We start from the raw sequence: 9,829 nt of genomic DNA, 5'->3' as shown, positions 1-9,829 counted from the left end.
CGGGGCACTGGATTCTGTCCCGGTTCCTCCTCTTCCAGGCCAGCTCTCTGCTGTGAACAGGGAAGGCAGTGGAGGATGGCCCAAGTGCTTGGGCGCCTGCACCCACAAGGGAGACCGAAGAAGCACCTGGCGGAGAGTGGCAAGATGGCGGAATAGGAAGGGAGCACACTGATAGTCCAGGAAGAGACAGTTTAATAAAAGTGGAGATACTGCAGGGTCAAGGAAGAGTAGGGGATGAAACAGCAGAGGAAACTCTTCCAGAACTAGTGATTCACAGTGGACCTGCGTGGAGAGCGTGGGAGCCCAAGTTCGGGACACCAGCGGCAGACTCAACACACCAGCGCTGGAACGCGAGGTGAGCCGAACCTCAATAGCCCGAGACACCAGCGGGCAAGCGGAAAGAGGAGACTAGAGGGAACGAGGCTTGAAACTCCGTGGGGAAAAGTTCACCAGGCTAACTAGAAGAGAGAGAGAAAATAAAAAAAGTGACCGATATGGACACGAGTTTCTCTCTCTCCGCTCACCTCTCAAAGGCGAGCAAGACAGAGCAGGCGCCATTTTGGACATACGTCATAAGCAGGGCGACCTCAGGTCTGCACCAGCCCTGAGCCTAGCAGAAAAACCTGACTCTGGGGGGAGGGGTGAAATAACAGGAGATTAGGATCTAATTTGGCAACCCAGTGGGAGACTGCAGGAGAATTGGAGCCCACACCGAGGGCAGCAGAGATTCCCTGTGTGGTCCTTGGGAAAGAGCTTCCGATCTCTGGCTCCTGTGGGTATATCATTTGCCTGCTAACTACCTCCAATTACATTCAGCTGTGCAGAATTACTTCCCTTTTGAATCAAAAAAAAAGAAAGAAAGAAAGAGAGATTTACCACACCTAACCTGGGAGTGTCATCTTTGACACACCCTCAACCCTGAGGAACCAAACACAGCTCTCAGTCCACACTCATCTCAAGCCTCTAAGGCTCCACCGAAAGCAGACAGTCCACTTAATATAGAGCCATAGTGTAGCAAGAAAAAACTCTACAGTGAAGAAACCAAATATCTCCAACATGCCATACAACAAACGCAAAAACCAAGGTAACAAGAACAAGGAAGACACTATGACGCCCCCAAATGAAAAAGACACCCCAATTCAAGATTATGAAGATGATGAGATAGAAGAGATGCAAGAAGCGGATCTCAAAAAATTGATAAGAACATTAAGAAGTTCTCAAAAACAAATTCTTGAACTACAGAAATCCTTCATGGACAAGATAGAAAATCTCTCTCATGAAAATGAAATATTAAGGAGGAATCAAAATGAAATGAAACAACTAGTAGAACAAGAAACTGTGATAGTGACGAGAAATCATAATGAAATGAAGAATTCAATAGATCAAATGACAAACACATTAGAAAGCCTTAAAAACAGAATGGGCGAAGCAGAAGAGAGAATATCAGACTTGGAAGACAGAGAACAGGAAAGGAAACAGGCAAACCAAAGAAAAGAAGAAGAAATTAGAAATCTAAAAAATATTGTCGGGAATCTACAGGATACTATTAAAAAACCTAACATTCGGGTCCTAGGAGTTCCTGAAGGCATGGAGAGAGAGAAAGGATTAGAAGGCCTTTTCAGTGAGATACTAGCAGAAAATTTCCCAGGTTTGGAGAAGGACAGAGGCACCTTAGTACAGGAAGCTTATAGAACCCCTAATAAACAAGACCAAAAGAGATCCTCACCACGACATGTTGTAATCAAACTCACCACAGTGAAACATAAAGAAAAGATCCTAAAATGTGCAAGAGAGAAACGTCAGATTACTCTCAGAGGAGCTCCAATTAGACTCACAGCAGACTTCTCATCAGAAACCCTACAAGCTAGAAGGGAATGGCGAGACATAGCCCAGGTACTAAGAGAGAAAAACTGCCAGCCCAGAATATTATATCCTGCAAAGCTCTCATTTGTGAATGAAGGTGAAATTAAGACTTTTCATAGCAAACAGAAACTGAAAGAATTTGTTGCCAATCATCCTGCCCTGCAAAAGATACTTAAAGATGTGTTACCCACAGAAACACAGAAACATGGTCACCAATATGAAAGAAGGTAAAGGAAGGAAACCTCACAGCAAAAGATCACAGGAAGCTCAATTTCTCTTTGACATAGAATTAAACTCTGATGCATTGTTAAAGCAATGTGTAAAAGTAATCTATTACGTTCTCTTGATGTCTGTTAAATTCTAAGTGTTCAAAAACAGCTGAATTTTTATTAAGAGCTATGGGATATTTAAATATGTGCTTATTTTCAAAGATTTGAATAATCACCTTGTAACAATGATCAAATTTGGTCTATGTTATGCCATGATTTTAAGGAATCTTATTTCAACCAGATATTTTGGATTTTGAGCCTTCTTGGCATTCTTGACAGGCATTCAAAAAATCAAAGTTTCAAACAATCTGGTCTCTAAAATTTCCAGTAAATCCTGGACTTTGGTTTTTCCAGTTTGGGCCCAACTGAAAAAATTGAAGGACCTATGTCTCTCATCTTATAGAGACACCAACTAATCAGGCTATTTGGATTATAGTAGAAGTACTGTCAAGATGTGATGAGGTACCAAACTTTAAGTTTCTATAATGGAAAATGCTATTAATACAAATGTTTGAGAATTAAAAAGTCTAATGATCTTGTGTTACTAGACATGATAGTTATCTTAATGAGAAAGCCCCAGAGGCCTAAAGGGTTAAATACTTGTAAAATCCTGCAGGTGCTTTCAAAAATACTGTGAAGTAAGCAAGTGCCTCTTGTTGGCTGATGAGTTTATAATTTTAAACATGGCAACTTAAAGTCTTTTGTCATCCACAGTTATATATGATTTGCTGCTCATAAAACTAAAGTATTGTTGGTTCTGTGTGTAGCTGTCCTCCTATAGGTTCCTATGGACTTTTTCCAGCCACTTCTATTGTATTCAGTACTTTGGGATGGCTCTGTAAACAGATGAAGCCAATAATGTATTAACAGTACCAACTGAGAGAAAGTATGGTTAACTGAGGTTACTAAAAACAAAAAGCAATTCAAATCAGTTGGCAATCTACAAAAAGAGTTAAAGATTTTAAAAGCTATTATTAAAATTGCTATATTGGTCTACTATGCTATGTTATATGTGTGTACATATTGTATGTCCACATGGGGAAATTTTATTAAGAGTTTTATTTTAAATGGCTTATAGATAAGATTGTCCATAAATTTAAGCTGCTAAAATTAATCAAAGATACATTTTAATTTGTGTATCATATGTTTTAAACTTGTTGGTAGAAAGAAACTAAAAACATTTTATATGGTTGTGCTTAAGTTTACTGGTTAAACAAACTATACCATGTTAGATATTTAAGAGGTGTTTTCAAATACATGATTCTTACAATTTATAGAAGGCATTGGATCTTCTGGTAAATGTTTTCTTAAGTTGTTATCTAATGGTTGAAACGGTTTGCTAAGTATTCATGTAATATTGCTATTGTCAGCAAGCGATCTAGGACTTGCTCCCTCATTTCTCTATTCTAAGCCCAACTTGTTCTTTCATTTCTCTATTCTCTTCAAGGTAGGAAACTAATTCTATTATGAAGGAATCTGTAGGACGCACAATTTAATCTTTAGACCTTATAAAAGAGATGGCTAACATTTTTCTGTAATAGCATAGCCAAAATAAGAACTTAAATAATAATCTCATAGCTAGATTCACTTCGCCATCAGTGAAGTATACAGTAAGTAGAAAAAACCTCCCTTTCAGACCAAAGGGAAAGAAAGTTTTAAAGTGAGAATATAATTTTCCTCATGGGCATTGTCTACCTTAGAAAAACTACTACAGAACATGCCTGTGACTATAGACTTGTAGTTCAGGCCACCGAAGAGTAGAGATGGGACTTGGGCACTCCCTTGACTTGCATCCTCTGGTCTGCTTTAACACAAACCAGTAGGAAAAGAAAGCTCGGCATCAGAAGCAATGGGTGGCAGGCCTATGAATGGCTGATCTGTACAGTGATCTGCCCTCAAGCAGACCCAACAGGCTAGTCCACTGCAGTGGCTTTCAATGTGGTAAGCCTGGGCTTCAGCAGAAGTCAGCTTGTGAAGAGCCCTGGCAGCTCTGCCAAGAGTTGGATCACTGGAAATGGACCTGCCCTGGAGTCGAAGGATGCCCAGGTCAGAGCCACAGATCTTATTGGCTCTAAGCTGAAAAGCCCTTCACTCAGCCCAACTTCCAAAGTGACCACTGCAGCTGAGGGGATGGTCAAGTAGGGTCAGCAACATTGCAGGCAGAACTGTAAATTTCTTGTTAGAGATGCCCCCTGCCTTTACCTGGCCAGCTCTCCTCCCAGGCAGCCAAGTAATGAAAGTCAACAGAGTGCCTTCCCCTAGGAGGTTCACACCTCCCTTAGGATATACCCCATGTGAAGAGATAGATAGGTCTGGGCCTCTTAACTTACAAGGCCTAAAGCCCACCAGATTATTATCAAGCCCCTTCTATCAGGTTCTATTTGCCTCTCAATCAGAAAACTTAATTATAGCTTAGACAGCACCTTTCTTAGCTCCTCTAATAATGACTCTGTCCTTTGTTCTAGACCCTGTCTAGCGCACTTGGGCCTCATTCCTTTGTAATCATACAGCCTAGGGTGGTTACTGGTGCCATAAACTAGAGTGTCAATTTGTTGGGTCAACAACAGGAGCCACTGTGCACTTGCTCCTCATGTGGGATCTCTGTCCTTAATGTACTGTACATTTTGATTTAATGCTATGGCTAGTACTCAAACAGTATGTTTCACTTTGTGTTTCTATGTGGGTGTAAACTGTTGAAATCTTTATACTAAATTGATCTTCTGTATATAAAGAGAATTGAAAATGAATCTTGATGCAAATGGAAGGGGAGAAGGAGCGAGAGAGGGGAGGGTTGCAGTTGGGAGGGAAGTTATGGGAGGGGGAAGCCATTGTAATCCATAAGCTGTACACTGGAAATTTATATTCATTAAATAAAAGTCAAAAAAAAAAAAAAAAAGAAGCACCTGGCTCCTGGCTTCGGATCAGCGCAGTGCGCCAGCCATGGTGGCCATTTAGGGAGTGAACCAACAGAAGGAAGACCTTTCTCTGTCTCTCTCTCTCACTGTCTAACTCTGCCTGTCAAAAAAAAAAAAAAGTAGTAGAGGTGGGTGTCAGGATGGGTTCGGGAAGGCATGAGTTCCTCTCTGAGTCAACCTGACTGGGTCCCCGGGTGCCCAGATATTTGCCTGAACACTGTTCTCTGTTGCTGTGGGCTGTTTTTGGATGAGATCAGCACGTGGACTAGCTGAGTGCAGCAGACTGCCCATTGTAATGTGGCTGGGTCTCAACTGCTGGGTGAAGCCCCGAATAGAACAGAAAGACTGACTCTCCCCACAGTAAAGGAGAACGCCTCCTTTCTGACACCCAGCCAGCCAGGACACCTGTGATTCCACCCCTTGGGCTCAAGCTTATGCATCAGCTCTCTGCGTCCCAGTCTGTCAAGCACAGATCTTGGGACTTGTCAGACTCTAATCACATGAGCCAACCCCTTATTTCATATGATAACATAATAAAATTAATTTACTATATTATGAAAGATAATTTCATAATCCCATGTGCCAATCCCTTATTTCATGATAACATAATAAAATTAATTTACTATATTATGAAAGATAATTTCATGATCACATGAGCCAATCCCTTATTTCTATTTCTCTGGAGAACGCTGAGTATTACAGAAAGGAACCAAGAACGAGAAAGTGCTTGGGAGAGAATTGCTGTCCACATGGACGAATGAGTTAGACAGAGAGAGGACCAGTGCGGAGAAGGGAGGGGAGAAGGGGAGAGAGAGAGGAAACCAGGATGTTAAAGATGGTTCCCTATACTGTAAGAGACACCTCCTCTCCACACACCCATCTTTGTAGGAAACTGATCTCCAAGGAATAAACACAGATAGCATTAGGTCAGAGTGGAAACCTGGGAAGTGTCAGAAGCCCATCATTCATGGCTAAGGCCACTATTAGGTTTTAAACCATGCTGAGTACAAGGGAAGCTAATATAATAATGGCAGACAGGGACCTGTGCTGTGCCATAGCAGGTAATTCTGCCTCCTGCAGTGCTGGCAGCCCATATGGGCACCAGCTCAAATCCCGGCTGCTCTACTTCCTATCCAGCTCTCTGCTATGGCCTAGGAGGGCAGTGGAAGATGGTCCAAGTCTTTGGGCCCCTCTACCCACATAGGAGACCCGGAAGAATCTCCTGGCTCCTGGTTTCAGATTGGCACAGCTCCAGCTGTTGCGGCCAATTGGGGAGTGAACCAGCGGATGGAAGACCTTTCTCTCTCTCTCTCTGCCTCTCCTTCTCTGTGTAACTCTGACTTTCAAGTAAAATAAATAACCTTTAAAAAAAATAATGACATTGGCCGGCACCGCGGCTCACTAGGTTAATCCTCCGCCTGTGGCACCGGCACTCCAGGTTCTTGTCCCGGTTGGGGTGCCGGTTCTGTCCCAGTTGCTCCTCTTCCAGTCCAGCTCTCTGCTGTGGCCCAGGAAAGCAGTGGAGGATGGCCCAAGTCCTTGGGCCCTGCACCCGCATGGGAGACCAGGAGAAGCACCTGGCTCCTGGCTTCGGATCGCTGTCTCTTTCTCTCACTGTCTAACTCTGCTTATCAAAAAAAAAAAAAAAAAAAAAAAAAAAAGCAATAATGCCAGACTTGCTGACCCACACGCTGGACCCTATGCTAATGATGAAGTAAGCACCACTATGGCCTCCGCTGCATAAATATTGAAGCTGAGGTTCATAAAGTTTAATGAACTGGACAAATACCACAAAACTAGTATTCTGAGTGCTTGGCTCCGACCCAGGCAGTCTGACTTCAGAACCCCCTCTGTACCACCACAGTCCACTACTCTATTAAAGGGGCTCCCAACAGCACGTGAACCTGGCTCATCCCACGGTGTGACTTTGACTTAGCGATCATGTCAAGGCTTGACCAGCATAGAGAATGCATGCCCCAAGTGGTTCACTCATGTGCATGTCAAGCTGGTGCCAGAACTGGCAGGGACCTTCATATCTCCCCACACACGTATCCACAGGACTGCTTGAGAATCCTCCCGGCATGGCATTGGGGTTTGCCCAGAGCTCAACATAGTGCAGATAATCACAGTATGGACTCCATCGGGTGAAGTGCAAACTAAATTAGGCAATGCACACAAAGTGAGGATCTTACACTCTCTTCACTTTGCTGAAGAAGAATCCAGTTTCCAGAGTGGCTACGTGACATTCCAAAAGCACAGCAGATTGTCAAGCTATGGCTGTAGCAGACTTTCAGGACTGGGGCAGATTCTGAGTGAGCCCAGACAGGGGGCAGAAAAGCAACGGAAGGCAGGTGAAAAAGAAGGCAATTGCACAAAAGCTCCATTTAGGAGAGGGAGGAGGAAGAAGGGTTAGAGTACAGGTGGGAGAGAGGGTAGGGTGGAAAAAACACTGTGTTCCTAAATTTGCATGTATGAAATGCATGAAGTTTGGATACCTTATGCATAGATTTCAAAAACTGTTTGCAATAAAATAAACTTAGCTTTTAATTTCAGTTTTCCACAAACTTTTTGAAATACTATCAAATATCCCCAAATTATCACTTTAGAACTTTATGTAAATGAAAGATAAAATCTGAGATTTATTTGAAAAACAAGAAGGTGGGAGTGCAGGAGGGAGGGTAAGGTGGGAAGAATCACTGTGTTCCTAAATTTGTATATATGAAATGCATGAATTTGTATATCTTAAATAAAAGGTTTCTAGGCAAAAAAATTATATAGATTACATGATAATAATTGGCAATTAATGTAGATTTCTCAATACTCAATTGCAAAAAAAAAAAAGAAAGAAATAGAAATAGAAAACAATAACTTCGAAAGTATCTTTTCAACAAGCAGCATACATGTTTAAGTCAATGAGTTAAAACAAGGTTCTCACCGGCGCCGTGGCTCAACAGGCCAATCCTCCGCCTTGCGGCGCCAGCACACCAGGTTCTAGTCCCGGTTGGGGCACCGGATCCTGTCCCGGTTGCCCCTCTTCCAGGCCTGCTCTCTGCTGTGGCCTGGGAGTACAGTGGAGGATGGCCCAAGTGCTTGGGCCCTGCACCCCATGGGAGACCAGGAGAAGCACCTGGCTCCTGCCTTGGGATTAGCGCGGTGCGCCGGCCGCAGTGCGTTGGCCACGGCGGCCATTGGAGGGTGAACCAATGGCAAAGGAAGACCTTTCTCTCTATCTCTTTCTCTCTCTCACTGTCCACTCTGCCTGTCAAAAATAAAAAATTTAAAAAAAACAAAACAAGGTTCTCTTCAAAGACCAACTTTCAAAGCCAAGAAATGGGCTCAGGTTCAAGTAAAGTGCATTATTAGAACACAGCCACAGTGGTTATTCACCCAGAAAGTGGAAAAATGACTGCCCAAGTGCTTCTGGGGAACAGCAGCTTTGGGGGGATTTCTGGTCTTCATGCTGCTGGCAGGGATTGTAAATTGGCAGTCAGTTCCAACTTCCAGAAGGTACCTTCCCAGAAGGCATGGGGAGTTTGGGTATCTGAGACACCTACTAAACAGGAAAACACTGAAGATAAATGTAAGAGTGTCTTGACATTACAGAGCAAAGATGTGCAGAACCAGGATACTGGCCAAGGTCTGATTTTGAGCATAAAACTTAATTTTTTTAAAAAAATGGGGTGTGTATGGAATTCTATAGCATAGAATTAGTTTGAGTTCATCTGAGGAAGCCTCATTTTGATGTTATAGTGGCTCTGCGGACAGCAGGCACCCCTGCACTTAAAGAAGGGGCAGGAACAACTAATTACTGTGCATCTACTATACAGCAGATACTGTGCTACTTGTCCAACTATTGGCCCCAAAAGACAGGACTCCATGAGACCAAGAATTCTATCTACTGTTTCTGATTTTTATCCATTAGTCCTGAATCCAGAGCTTAGAATGTAGTAGGCATTCAGTAAATATACTGAGTACATTAATGATATCACTTAAATCCTAACAGATGAGTACTGAATTGTAGATGAGAGAACCCAAGCTCAGATTCATTGAAAGATTTGTTGGAGTCATTCAGTGTATAAATGTGGGAACTGGAAGTCATTCTGTGACCTTCACAAAGAAGAAGTCCTTGGGGATCTATTTTAATGCAGAAAGAAAATAGCTTCAAACTCAACAAATATAGTGTTGTTGGTACATGGGTCCTTTCAAAGTGCTTTGGAGGTTAAATATGCCCTCAAGTAGTTATGTTGCTCTGCCTGTTTGCTCAGCAAATTCTCTGTTACCACGGACAGGAATATTAACTGCAGTGAAGTTTCCATCTCTGTTGATCATCACAGATCCCAAAGTCACTGAAATCCAGTTTCATATTGCATAAATTTCAAGTACTTCGCCTGACAACATCTGTTAAGGTTCTGGACAATCTATAAAGTGAAACATAATATAGTTTAAATGATAATAAATAACAATGATATCACAATAAACTGCCAGCCTCTGTTCTGACAGCTTTACAGAGGCCACCTCATTTAATCCTTACCAACAAACCTGAGATACAGGTTTTATTATTACCATAATAATCCCAATTCTCCAGTTGAGATAAATGAGGAAAAGAGAAATATCTAAGTCTAACAGCCCAACTACTTCTAAATTCTGATTCTTTTTTCTCCCTAGCGTGATAGTCTTTGGTAATGACAGGGTAGATATTGGGTAGATGGATGAATACAGATGGATGAGTGAATGAATGAAGGGAAAAGACACAGGAAGCCACTAAGGGTTTTCTCCCCCTGT

Source organism: Lepus europaeus, chromosome 4 (assembly GCF_033115175.1).
Source record: "Lepus europaeus isolate LE1 chromosome 4, mLepTim1.pri, whole genome shotgun sequence".
In the NCBI taxonomy this organism is placed as follows: domain Eukaryota; kingdom Metazoa; phylum Chordata; class Mammalia; order Lagomorpha; family Leporidae; genus Lepus; species Lepus europaeus.
This window is presented reverse-complemented; position numbering follows the sequence as displayed.